Genomic DNA, 13,341 nt, shown 5'->3' on the forward strand with positions numbered 1-13,341 from the left:
CTCCAGCACACAGGCAGAGGGATGGAGAGGCACCGAGACCACGAACAGGCAGAGGCAGCACCCTCTTAACCACTGAGGAACCCAAAAAGGACCAAAAGAGCTGCTTTCTCCAGGTACCACCACAGTCTGGGAGGCATACCAAGAGGCGCTCGGGCAGCGAGGGAGTTTAGCCCAGGTACAAAAAGGGAAGAGGCTGGGCTGCGGGGCAGTTAACCTCTGACAGACAGCCCGTAATATACCTGACAGAGAAAACAAACCAGGTGGTGCCACTGCTCAGAAAATACCGAGGCGCAGCGGGGGGGGACTGGGGATGGAGAAGGGGACGAGGGAAAACTTGAGCAGGGGAGAAGGGAGAGGGCAGGAGTCGTTAACCCCTGCTAGCAAGAATAAAGTATTGCACTCCCCATCTCACTCATTTGGCTGCCTCAGCTCCAGGAGGGCTGCATCCAGTCCCGCACAGAAATTTAGAGCCAGGTTCTCTTTTAAAAAGGCCAGACACTGGCTGTGCCAGGGCAGTCCAGCTGCCTGCCCCACGGGCCACAAAAGCTGGGTTTCCTAAGCTTTCCTTACCGTCCTAGGGGCTCTGCTCACTTGTAGGAGCCGGGGAGCTCTCTGGAGCACCTTTTGGTCGGCTCATTTCATCGAGCATCCAACCTCAGGGCTCCAGCGTGGTCTTCTCAGGCATCTGCTCACAGGGGATACGAGGCAGGACAAAATGCAGCTCTGATCCTCTCTGTAGAGACACATCCTTGACAACCCTAAGGAACAAATCACATTTATAAGCCATGTTTAAAGCAGGGTATGATGCTGAAAGAACTTTTGCCGAATGGCTCGCATCTGCTGCTGGTCTGGAGCTAATAAAGTTATCTCTGGGCTTCCAGCTCGAGGGGCTCATAACCACGGACACAGAGCCCCCCATCCTGTCCCATTTTTAAAACTTGCTCAAATCAGAGCTTTGGAAAACGTAGGAAACAGTTCTGTCCTCACACTCTAATCTGCATTTAGATGGAAAAGTGAACGATTCCAATAAAGGAACAAGGGCACCAAATCCAGCTGTTGTTGCTCCTTCTGCCTGTGGCTAAACAGCATTGTTTTTCTTTGTGAGAACTGAGCAACATCGGGGAAGTTGGATGGCCTTCCTCGTGCGGAGGTATTACAGGGCACCTCGAATACCTTGGCATCGTGTGGCCTTCCAGGACATCATTTTGACACGTCACCAATCAGCCTTTATGGGCATTCTTGTGTCACTGCAAAGCAAACACAAAACTCACACGTTACATGCAGCCAGGTAGACTGAAGAGAGGATCACCAGAGAGCAGAACGTTTTAAAACACATGAACCATAAAGTGTTTGTGGTGGTTTACGATGGCAACATTCCTTTTAGGGCCTGATCCAGGCCTCTTTGAAGTCAAACGGAGTCTTTCCACGGACATCAGGGGGTGTGGGATTTGTCTCGCAGCAACTTATACCAACGAGAACAATATTTTGCTCTGAAGTCACCGCTTTCTGCCGTGGCTGTTTTGAAATCAGCCCGTCCCCTGACAACACAGCCTCGAGGTACTGACAGTCCCCGTGTTTTTGTTAAAAACGAGACTTGGTGACGGGCTCAGCTGTTTAGGAAAGGTAATATTTTTCTTCAGCACGCCTCCTATAAAGGGAATTAGCAAAATCTTCTTCCAACTGCAAGTAAAACATAAGGGCACAGCTGCCCCGGGGGAGTACAAGGGCTCCCAATGTAAACTCCACTGATATCATCGCCATCAGAAGGTCATAAAATTGATTGATTATAAATACAGCCCTCATTTGTTTACAGCTTGCATTTTTGGGTCCCGGGTAATTAGCACATTAGCAATCTCTCAAAGTGAGCGCTTACAGGTGCCGCTCCGAGATAGCCAAAGCCAAAAAAGTGCCCGAGAGGAACCCGAATTTCCTTAAACAGGGACGCGTTAGGGCGGAGGGGAGCAATGTCAGTTCTGGAAGCGTTTAGCTACTTGATCACACCTACCCAGGAGCCAAGGGCATTACAATGACCTGTTAATTTCCTCCAGCAGTAAGGCAGCACCCAAAAAATGAGAGACATGTCAGCAATGTGAGGGAGATCTCCTCTTCGCAGAGCCTGCGGCTGCGCCAATCTTTGCAGATTCTTTTCCCTCCACGCAGGCCAACAAAGGGAGATAAAGATCGCCCTATTTGTGGTAACTGGTACTTAGTTCCTTTCAGCTACGCGCAAAATAAACTCTCTTTTGGGTCTCCAAAGGTTTCGGCCTGCAGACACAGCACTACCGAGCTGTAAGCCAGCCCAGCCACCTTCCCCTCAGCCCGTCCTGGCTCCAAGTTCACGACTACTCCGCTCGCAGGACATTAAGCTTTAAAGTCACGTTTTATTTGTACAGCTGGATGCACCAGGTTCATGCTTATTGTCTAATTAGCCAGCTAAACCACTTCTGAAAGGGTTCTAACGCTTTACCCCCAGTGAGATCTCCGTAGTGAGTGTGTGTTGAAATGCTAATGGGGACGAAGGATTCCTTTTTGGAGGAATTTGCAGGATTTTGGATACATCTCCTGGGCCAAACCTTCAGCCACTACGGCTTTGTTGGAGCCGGGCTATTCCCCGGAACAGATGTGGAAGGGCTCCTGACATGTAACAGGATAATGGAGAAGCTGTTCACTAACCTCATTTTAAGGTGGTTTAAAGCCTCACAGCCAACTCCCAGATTTTTGTTACCTTCCCCAGAAGTGTGTTAGAAATGCCTCCTACAGTTAGGCTGAGATTCCCCAGCCCGTCAGCTATTAAAGTATGCGGTGTGTGCCCTGGCATTCAGACAATTTTACAGATCAATTCTTTCAAAACACTTCTGCTGGCATTACTTGCTGCAGCAGTAATTTGGAAATCTCATACCAACGTTTTTTTCATCAACGAAACATGAATGGCAAGCGAGCAATAAGGTCAGGCATTGGCAGACTCTGAGTAGCAGCCAGTGCCTGTGCATTGGAGGAGAGATCTTGCTTTACATTTTGGTGGGTATTTCTGTTAACAGTGTTCCTGACCTAAAACAATTTGGAGAACTGTGGTTTTTTTTTACGTATTTGTATAAGCTATAGGGAAAAGCAACTTGAGAATGGCCTCTAAACATTACAACACTGGTAATAAATAATGCTAATAACCCGTAATTGTGTGCCTTATTTAATTCCTCTTTCCAAGTGCCATGAATGCTAAATGATAGCAAATTGGCTCCAGAAATATTCATAGAAAGTTGCTCAGTTGCTCTTGCTCACCTACTTGGAGTTCAAGGAGGCATAAATCCCACATAATAATTACCCAAAGACAGATATGAAATTAAAAATCACTAAAATTCTGCACCACCATACCGTGCTGAACACTGCAACAATGCTCATTTGGTTTGAAGAATTCACTGTTTCGCAGTGTTCCCACTTTGGCTGCGATGCCTCCTTATACAACTGCCTCATGACCGAACCAGAGAGGAGAGGATCAAGCAACTGATTCCGTTTCAAACCTTGGAAATTGTTGGGATTTCTACACTCACGCCAGTTGCGCTGCTAAGCCAATAAACACAGCTTCAGTGGAAAATCTGATGTGTTTGATCAGATGGTGTTCCTGCAGCCGTGATGATCCAGCAACATGAGCACAGCAATTTTTCTAGCTGGAGAGCCAGCTCCAATCCCTGTCGAACCAACTGATACAAAGGAGAGCAAAAAAAATGACAAGAGGAAGAGATTTGTTCCCAAAGCTGTCCATTCCCCCTGCTGCATCACCCGTGCTAACCCTGCCCCTCCTCACAAGTTTTGCTTCCCATTTGATCTTTGCTAGCACTAAGAGAAAGGGGAGATAAGAGATGAAAAAAACTTATCTTTGCAAAAAACAGACCGTATCTGCAATTTATCCCTGAAATCTCTTCTGGCTATCCTGAAATGTTTTGCTACCATTCCCCCTCATTTGTTTTTTTCACACTGCTGTCCTGCTGCACTTTGGAGGCTGGATGATCACTTAATGTAAATTGTCACCTCCCCGCTGAAGTCAATGAGTTGAGTTGGTTTATAGCAGTTAAGGATCTAGTTCCTGACAGCTAGACTTTGGCAAAGAAAGGGCTGAACTGTGTTTTGCAAACAAGCAATCCAGTGAACTTCATTCTTTTTCTCTGTTCACGAACCAACATCGGTTTGGTAAGAGATATTTGTTATTCAAGTACTTGTTGGACAGCCTGGATCAACAACGGCTCATTCCAGAAACAGTTCATTTCAATTTCTTGCTGCTCATGGGGTGAGAACTGTCACCTAAATCAGATGGAGCTGATTCTAATCTTTGAGGGGATGAGTAAGCCTTTTAAAAATAGGAGAACAAAGGCTGATGAAGAACAAATACTCTTGTTCACATGTAAATACAAGTACACATACAAAGGACAACCATTTCCCAAACTAGCATGCAAATAAAAATCCGTCCAGGCGTACACAGACAGTCACCCAGGAACCCAACAGGCTCTGTCTGGCAAGTCCAGCTGCAATAAAAAGTATCGAGGGTTGAAGGAATTGTTAAAACCAGTCAGATTCAACTTCTGTCCCAATGGCAGTGGGATTCCAACCTCCAGTTCCTGCTCGTACCCCACTCAGCTGTGGTTGAGGTAGGGGTAGAATGCAGCAATGTTTCATTCAGTGAATTCATCGTTCAGTGTTGATACTTGTTTAAGTTTTGATGTTCAGAAAGGGTCACCTTGAGGTTCCCACCTACCAGTTCATGGTATTTCTTCTGCTGCTGGCTTAAAAATCCCTGCTGGTGTCTTTTCGTGATGGACAGATGAATTAAGTTCACTCTTTGTAATCACTTTTAGTGATTACAATGACCATCTTGCAGTACTTGGCAAGCATCTATTCCTAAACTTTGGATAATTGAGAAAATTATCAAATAAATAGGAAAAAAAATCAAGTAAAGGTCATACTTCTTCTGACCTTCTTAGGGAGCATCAGGATGAAAATAATGTCCCCAAACTGTACAGCAATTGTGTGCAGGGGATTCTTATGATTTTTCAGGTATGTGGGCACAGGCAGAAAAACAAGGGATTTTACAAAGCTCTGCCCCATTAACTGCCTTCTTAAAATGGCCCTGCACATCCTGCAACCTCATTTACTGCTCTGTATTGCTTCTATACTCACACCACTCTCAGGACAGTCTCTTTGGCTTGAGTATCTGAATGGCGAGCCAAACCAAACTGTTTCAGAACGTTTTATGAAAATGTTCATATTGCTTTGTTGCATTACCGGGCAGATGTGAAGTCCTTTCCACTTGAATTTCGACATCATGGTGTCGGTGTGTCAGTGCATATGGCCACATGCAGCCTTATGGTCCTCCTCGTAAGCCTGCACTGTCAGAACGATGTTATTGCAAACAAGAGTTTCTACATGCCATCGCTGCAGCTCTCACCTCATCAAGAGCCAAACGAAGGAAGAAGGAAAAATTCTAAAAGAAGAAACTAAAAGTGAGCTGGAATTAATTTCACTGAAATAAATATTTTTGTTAAATCAGCTGTACAAGCTAAGCTGTTACTACATCACCCAGGAATGAAGATACACTTCAAGCTGCAGATCATTTCTGTGGATTCTTCTGAACTGAACACGACACTACATCTTCGCCACACTTTCTCGTTGGAGGCAAGGTGTAACATAAAGAACTTATCTTACAGCCTGGGCTATAAAAGCTCCTGAGCACTAAGTTAACCCACAAGTGGAAATCAAACCTTCAGAAATGGCTTTTCACACACAAAAAATACATTTTATCTCCATATAGCCACAGGATGCTCAGAGTGCCCTTTGAGTTTGACAACAGGCACATCCCTGAAGCTACCAGGAATCCATGAGACTAAGACATCCTGCACTAGTATGCCTGCTCATGCCTATTTCTAGCCCTGGAAGGTCTGTCCTGCACAGATTCAGAGAGCTCCTGCAGAGCTCTCACGTGGAACGGCAGCGGTGTGTAATGGGCAGATCTCAGGAAACCATCTGGGAATTCCCCACTGTGCCCCTCAACCACGAGGGTTACCCGGTCTTGGCTTAATTTAGCCAGTTGTGGTCTCTGGAGAGGACGTCCTTCTAAATATATTAGTGACTCACCCCCAGTCATAACTTACCATTGTAGAGAAAATTTGTTGTTTATGTCTAGGGAAGCCAAAAACATTTTGCCAAGTGCTTCCTTTGGTAACATCTTATACATTTTAATGTCACAGCTGCTGCCAAGCCACGGCCCTAATGGCTCCATAATGATGTACAGCTCGCCGAGCACATCCAAATCACAAGGGTGCCCTTGAACTGTCCGAAGGAGCTGCAGCCTCACTGACCCTACTGCAGCCAAAGCAGCCTCTGCAGTCCTTTCCCCCGTGGTCCCCCAGCTGATCCCATGCTGCTGTACAGGACGCGATGCGATGAAGACATTCCTGCACGTGGCAGGACCAAGCTCTTCAGAGGAGAAAAGTCAGGAAAACCTTGAGGCTATGGCAGTTATAATTCTCAAACATGTTTTGTTCCTACGCTGTGTTTTTTTAATACAACTGAAAATAGTTTACAGCTTCAGGACAAAGAGGAAAGCAATTATATTCTCCTGGATGTACATTACCACTGCCTCGCAGGAGAACTAAACAAACAGAATCTGCCACGCATTGCCGTGGAAGTGAGAGCCCCCAGTCCTGCTCGTGGGGAGGCAAACGTCGCAGGGGGCTGCTCCTTCCTCTCCCAGGGAGGTGGTTGCATGGGACGTGGTTGCAGGACGCTGTGGTGCTCAGCCACGTGGAGCCACTCACCTGCATGGAAACAGAAGCAAAAAAAAGAGCATCATTTTTCAAAATTGAGAAGAGGAACAGACTTTTCATCGATCCCCGCTGGTACAGATTTCTAGCGAGCCTGGCATCGTGGAATGTTGTCACCAGTGCTAATTCCTGGGATAATTCACTTTCTTTCTGAAGTGTGCACGTTTATATTTCCCTGCCCTAGCCTACAAGAAGAGGCAGCGACATTGGTTTGCACTTCAGCATTGCCACCAAAAGCCGTCTTTAGCATCTCAAAGTGATTCATCCCGGGTAAGGTTCCCAAGGCAGAGCTAACAAAGCTTTGTTCCCCAGCTTGCCCACCAGATCACTCAGCAGCAGCAGCCAGGCTCTCCACACCCCTGCCCCAGGCTGGCTACGTGCAGCCCCGGGCCACCAGCCCCAGGCAGCTGAGCCTGCAGGGCTGAAGGGAGCTGGCCCTGCTCCTCCTGCCTTTGAGACTGGGGCAGCTCAGACCCTACAGCAAGAAGGGGATCAGGAGACCCCCTGATCTTGCTCACACCATTTTCTGGGAGTGCTGGTTCTCAGCCAGGAGAAAATCACACGTGGAGCTTTCAGACCAAGGCGTTTTCCAGGTGGCATTGTCCATGCAGGTAGAACAGCAGTTCTAGAAATCCTACTTGAGGTTAAAATAGATCTAATTGTATCTCCCAGGAATGCTTTCTATGACTCCAACCCTCCCTGAAAGCTCTCTGGTCATAGAAAGCCATACATGTGAAACTGCTTCTTGGAAAACCTTGTTTTGATAACTTTAAAAAGGCGAACAAAACTAGAGGAAAATAAACACAGACACGGGTTCCCAGACCTGCGCACGCACCCTTCGCAATTTGCTTTGACGTCAGGCTTGAGCTTCTCCGAACTGATCGTCAATGTTTCGGGTTCCTATTTTTCATCGCCCGGTTTGGGGCCTGACTTTCAAAGAACAAAGAACTTCCTGAAAATCCGTTCCTGAGGTTAGGGGCTGGCTGTTAATTAGGGACGCAGGTGCCTCCTCGAAGCATCTAATTGGAGACTTTTCGCGGCCCTGCTCCGAGCCATCGCCTTCCTCCTCGCTCATCAGCCGCGTAACGCGCCGCCAGCGCCGTCATCGCCCCGCAGTTAAAAGCAGCTTCCAAAATGAAAATAAAACTTCGGAAATGATTCTCTGGCAAGGGCAACGAAAGTAAGGCTGCTACCGATGCAGGCAAGGTTTATTTTATGTTTTTTTTTTTCGGTGGGCAAGATGAGCTCCGAAAGAGCGATCCCTATTAGAATCGCGTTGGCATGTAAGTGACATTTTGGCAAAACACCATGGAAACATTTGGTCACATCCTCTCAGCCCTTAATTTCTTCCTTAAATGTGCTTTTTAATATGTCACAGTTGTTAAATTTGTAACAATAATTCCCTTGAGACTAAACAACCGTGCTCGGTATGTGAAAAATGAACAATGCATTTACATCAGTAAACCAAGGGGAAATTTTAAATAAACGTTTAATTGAGCACAAATAGCCTGAATGTTACTTTTGTGAAATCTGACCGTTCTGTAGGCTGATTTTAGCAGCAGGATGTCCTAAATAAACTCAGCTAAAACATATGTTGTCATACTCCTGCTCAGCTGTGACATAACTCCCCAGATTCGCCTCTCCTGATGGCTTTATTGCTGGGAGTCAAACATCGCCCCGCCGAAAGGCAACGAAGCACTTAAATTAATTGGGGAACTTTCATTTTGTACAATGACCAGCAAAACCCTCCAAACAGACCTCGGAGCGCATTGGCACTCTCAGCTTTCTGTGATGGAAGGGAAGAAGAGTCAGGATTTGTATACAAAAGGACTCGTAGAAATTCCTGCTCAATCTAGTCTGGAATTTGACTGCACAAACATCGGGTAAAGCGATGCCCTAGGAGCAAGGGGCTGCTCCGGGCAGGCAGAACACAAAGGTGGTGTGTTCCCTGCTCTAACTGCCCTCACGTGGTCTGGCATCAAAGCTTCTGCCCTTGCTGCATTACAGAAATCTTCGGGAGAGGTCATTAGCAACTTCTTTTATTTGTCGTGCGAAGCGCCGAGGACATTTCGAGGCCCTGTGTAAATGCTAGAGCTCCTATTAACCTGCGTGCTCCTCGGCCAACACAAACAGCTTTCAGTATGTCTGCATCTCCCCCCGGGGCTCTGGGCTGGAGCCCTCCTCGTGTTAATGGGATTTCTCGTTTCCTAACAGAGCGCTCGGTGTGGCAGCAGGACCAGCCGGAGTAGGAACTGATCCATTTGCTTTTCCCTTTCGAAATCAAACCAACCCGGTTTGGGTCCTGCTTTCTGGGGCAGACATCCCCCAGTGCCTCGAGCCTTGAGCATTTACTCAGACCTCCTCTTGGCTTCAGGACAAGCGCAAACGGCAGTGCAATTTCGCAGATCCATCGCTGCACTGGGATTCAGAAGTGCAGCCGTCGGCTCTGCCGCGAAGCATCGCCACCTGCTTTACCTCTCAGTGCTCCTGCTCCTCTCCCACTCTGTCTGCCTCGTCTGGTCGAACTGCGAGCTTCCTAATGCAAATCCCATCTTCCTGCAGCAGTCTTCAGTGCCCAGCACCGGAGCCTTGATGTCTTTTGGGACCATCTAACACAGAGAGAAGAGAATACGCAGACAGCCCTTCCCTCTTGGCTCGATTAATAAACATGGGTATTTCAGCCCCATGCTCCCCACTCTTGTTATCTCTAATTGCTTATCTGCTAAAGCTGTTCCCTCCTGGACGCTGCAAACCTTCCCCATCGCTCTGAACTATTTACCAAGCCTACGTTCAGCGACTGTTCGTGCAGTTGCAAATTCAATCACTCCGCACTTAAGAGAATGCACAGATGAGGAGGGCCCGTGCCTGAAGTCCTCGGGGTGCAGGCAGTGATGTCCAAGCTTTTTTTCTGTGCCCAACATATTATTTTCTCCCCCGGCCTTAGGCATTCTCCATTATGGGTAGCGGAGGTGCCAAAGAAGTCAGGTGTAGTGGGATGGGGTGTCCCTGGAGAGGAAAGGGCACAGCTTCCACACCCAACCTCACCTCTCCACCTTATCGAATCGTCTCCCTCCCTCGGTCCCTGTACCCACTCTGGGTCTCCCTCGTCTCATACACAAGCACATACAGAGATTTCCAGCGCTGCGATTTGCCAAGCTCCAAGCAGATTTTTAATGGCATAGCAAAAATAAAACCTCTCCAGAAGCGAGAGAAATGCACTCCCTGACCAAGTGATGTAAGGAAAGCTTCCTGCGTGCCGTTCTTCTGAATGAAATTCCTGTCCTCGGTCACCAAAGGAGTACCTGCTGCTTCTGGGCAGATATTTATAAGGCACTTGATTCATTAATTGCACTTCACCTGATAAGTTTCTGGGACGGCACCCAAAATAACTGTATTCTCTGCTCAGACATAGTTTGAGAGGTGTCATGTGATGATGGGGCGAAGGGAGAACATGCAGCCACGTAGCCTTCAAAGCTCACAGCCCTCATTAACCTACACGACACAGCCAGGTCTCGCTGGCTGAACCTGGCAAAGTTATCAGGAACGTTTAATACGAGGGCTCACACAGGAACAAAGCCACTTAACGTCTGCCCACATCACCTCTGCTTGTCGTGGATAGCACAAACGTGGTTTTGATCTTTGTGTGTTTGCGATAAAAAGCGGCGTGGCCTTAACCAAAAGCATCATCTGGCACGGCTGGATGGACTTCCAGCACTGCAGAAACAAACGGCAGCTAACAGCCTTATCACCCAGACAGAGAGACACCGGCACCTTCCCTCACTGTACCTGTTCTGGAGACTGGATCCCATCTCTAGAAACTAAAGCTTCGGGAGAAAGCCAGCTGCAGCAGCCCAGCCCGGCGGCTATGCAGGTAGCAATTCCCCCGGGAGGCACTCACACAATGCTACTGCTCGTTAGGGCTGGGTGGGACAGCAGGAATGGGAATACACATTTCCCTTCATTCATCAAATTGGAACCAGAATGAGAGTTCAGAAAAAAGAAAAAAAAAAAAAAAAAACAAGCACTTGGCAAAGTCAATGACTGGGGACAAATCGGGAGGAAGAGAGACTTTGATCAGCAGAAGTGCAAAGAATGAAGGTTAAGAGAAATTGTTACATAAAGGGGATTCTTTAGTTACAGGAATGTTTGATCCAATTCGCAGCTAAGGATGTGCACCCATTTAAAACGGAAAATCCTTTCGCTTTGGTATGAATTTATCTAGCCCACCAGACAAATTGCTCATATCAAACTGTCATTTGGATGTGCAGCCATCGAAAACACAGCTAAAGCACGTCCCTTAATTAGAAACCCCCGTGGAAATGCAAACAAGCCTCTCTGGCACCTAGCTCCCCGGGATGGTAAGGCGGACTTATCATCTGGCACGGCCCCCTTCCTGTTGGCGTGGGTGGACCGAGGCAGACGTGGAATGCCGCTCGCCTTCCAGCAGCCCTCCCGTGCCCAGGGCTGGGCTCCCCGAGCTCCTCGCCGCACACACGGGGCCGTCGGGATTAGAGCTCGGTGCGAGAGGCGTCTCCGGCCCAGTGGGGACCGAGGGGAGCTTAGGGGAGGCTTTTCTGGCTAAGCGCATTTCAATCTGTTTCATTTCGCGATCTAGTGAGCGCCTTTGATCCGGAGGCATTCGTTTTCCAGCAAGCTGTCTTGGGTCATCTGCTAGGAAAAACAATACGGCTCGGTCGTTATCCTCTCCTGGTGGAAAGGACTGGGAAATTTGGCAGGATCAGGCCTTCCAGCTCCATCCTTTTTATTGCCGGCCTTGCATTGTAAATGGTTTGTTCAGAGCCCCACGTCCCAGCAGATTACTACTATAGAAGAATGCCAGGCTCATTAAAAATTAAAACAGGTCTCCAATCCTCAAAATTGTCAAGAAAATCTTAAAAGATGGATTCCAAAAGCTAAAAAGCAAAAGGGGCACTGCTGGCAGCGAGGACAGTTAACCATTGCAACAATTCATTATGGGATAGGCAAAGTTCTTTCTCCTTTGAAGTATTTAAGTCGAAGTGGCATGACATTTCCTCCTGTAGCCAGGCTGACACACAGGCTTTTGAACTCTGCCCAGGAACCACACAGTGAAATTCTCTGGCTTGTGTTTTGCTGATCAGATTAGAGAAGCACAACGGTTCCTCGGGACCTCAGACTGCCACCGATGGGAGGTGAGCCCAAAGGGCTCTGGTCTTGCTCCTGGAGTGAGAAATCCACGAGCTTCCAACGACACCGGCTGGCAATGGGGATTCTTGAGTTCTCTGATTTCTTTGAAAACCTGGTTTTGTTTACAGCCCGTTTAAAGAAAGCCTGGGACATCTCTCACTATGCAGGATTCAGACTTCCCAGGCTTTATGCAGGTCACAGACCAGCTCCACGGAGGCTTAGTAGGAAGGCTCCCATCCCACCAAAGGACCTGAGGAGACTGAAGAAATGACATAATCTTCTCCCACACGGACTCCACGTAGGCGGGCTCAGAAGTGTGAAGACAGAAGTGGAACGAGGGGAATCCACCCTGTGCCAATCTTTCGCTGGGAAAGATACTCATGCTGTGGGACTAGTTGAACAGATTTGGTGTGGTTCTGTTCCTTTTCCATCACTTACCCCACCAAGAAGTTCCCTCTTGCTTGGCTAAGCTTCCCGGGACACAACACAGGCTGAAGAGAGATCGACTGCAAGAAGTAATAAAAATAAGAGCGGGGTATTAAACAGGACATTGCTGCAGCGTAGTAATAGGAAGGGTGGAAAGGAACGGGCTCACGCATATTACAGTCCTATAAAAGAGAAAGAATTCTTAAATGAGTATTAAAGAGGGCTAACTCGGTTACAGCATGAGAACACTGGTTTAATCACCTATTGTGCAGCTGTAGTTAATTTCGTACAGATTTTACAGACATCCCAGCTATCGTGCAGTGCTCCACACAGTCACTGGGGGTGACGCTCCGCTTTCATCGTGGGTGCTATTAATGAGGCCATCACCTGGGCGAATCCTCCAACAACCTCAGTTAGGTGTTTCCTGGAGTCACGCCTGAGGAATGGACGTGGAAGGAGGACGAATCTGCTTCCTGACTGCATGGAAGAGAAACACGTGGTGTGTGGGGATACATAAGCACGCGCAGACACTTATTTTCCACCCAGGCGACCTCAGTCGGATCAGCTCCAAGCATCTTTGCAACAAACCTTTAACGTCTCTCCGGTGAGGGGTGTCTCCTTGGGAAAGTCATGGCAGAGTCGTAAACTTGTGAGAGGCCTTGTCTGGGAACACACACTGTTTTCTACAGATTGGGCCTGAAAATATGCTGCTAACATCTGATTCATCTCCACATACACCCGAGCCATGCCCGAGTGATCAGAAAACTGATAACTTCTGATGGCCATCTGAAAATCTAACCGGTAACTGGATGAGCAAAGAAGCACCTGGCAGCCAGAGCAGATGATCACTTTGCAATCAGCTCAGTTGCTGATGTTCATCAGACACCTATAAGACTAGTGACAAGCTAACTGGTAAATTTTCCTAATTTAACTTATTTAA

This window comes from Aythya fuligula, chromosome 5 (assembly GCF_009819795.1).
Source record: "Aythya fuligula isolate bAytFul2 chromosome 5, bAytFul2.pri, whole genome shotgun sequence".
NCBI classification, from domain to species: domain Eukaryota; kingdom Metazoa; phylum Chordata; class Aves; order Anseriformes; family Anatidae; genus Aythya; species Aythya fuligula.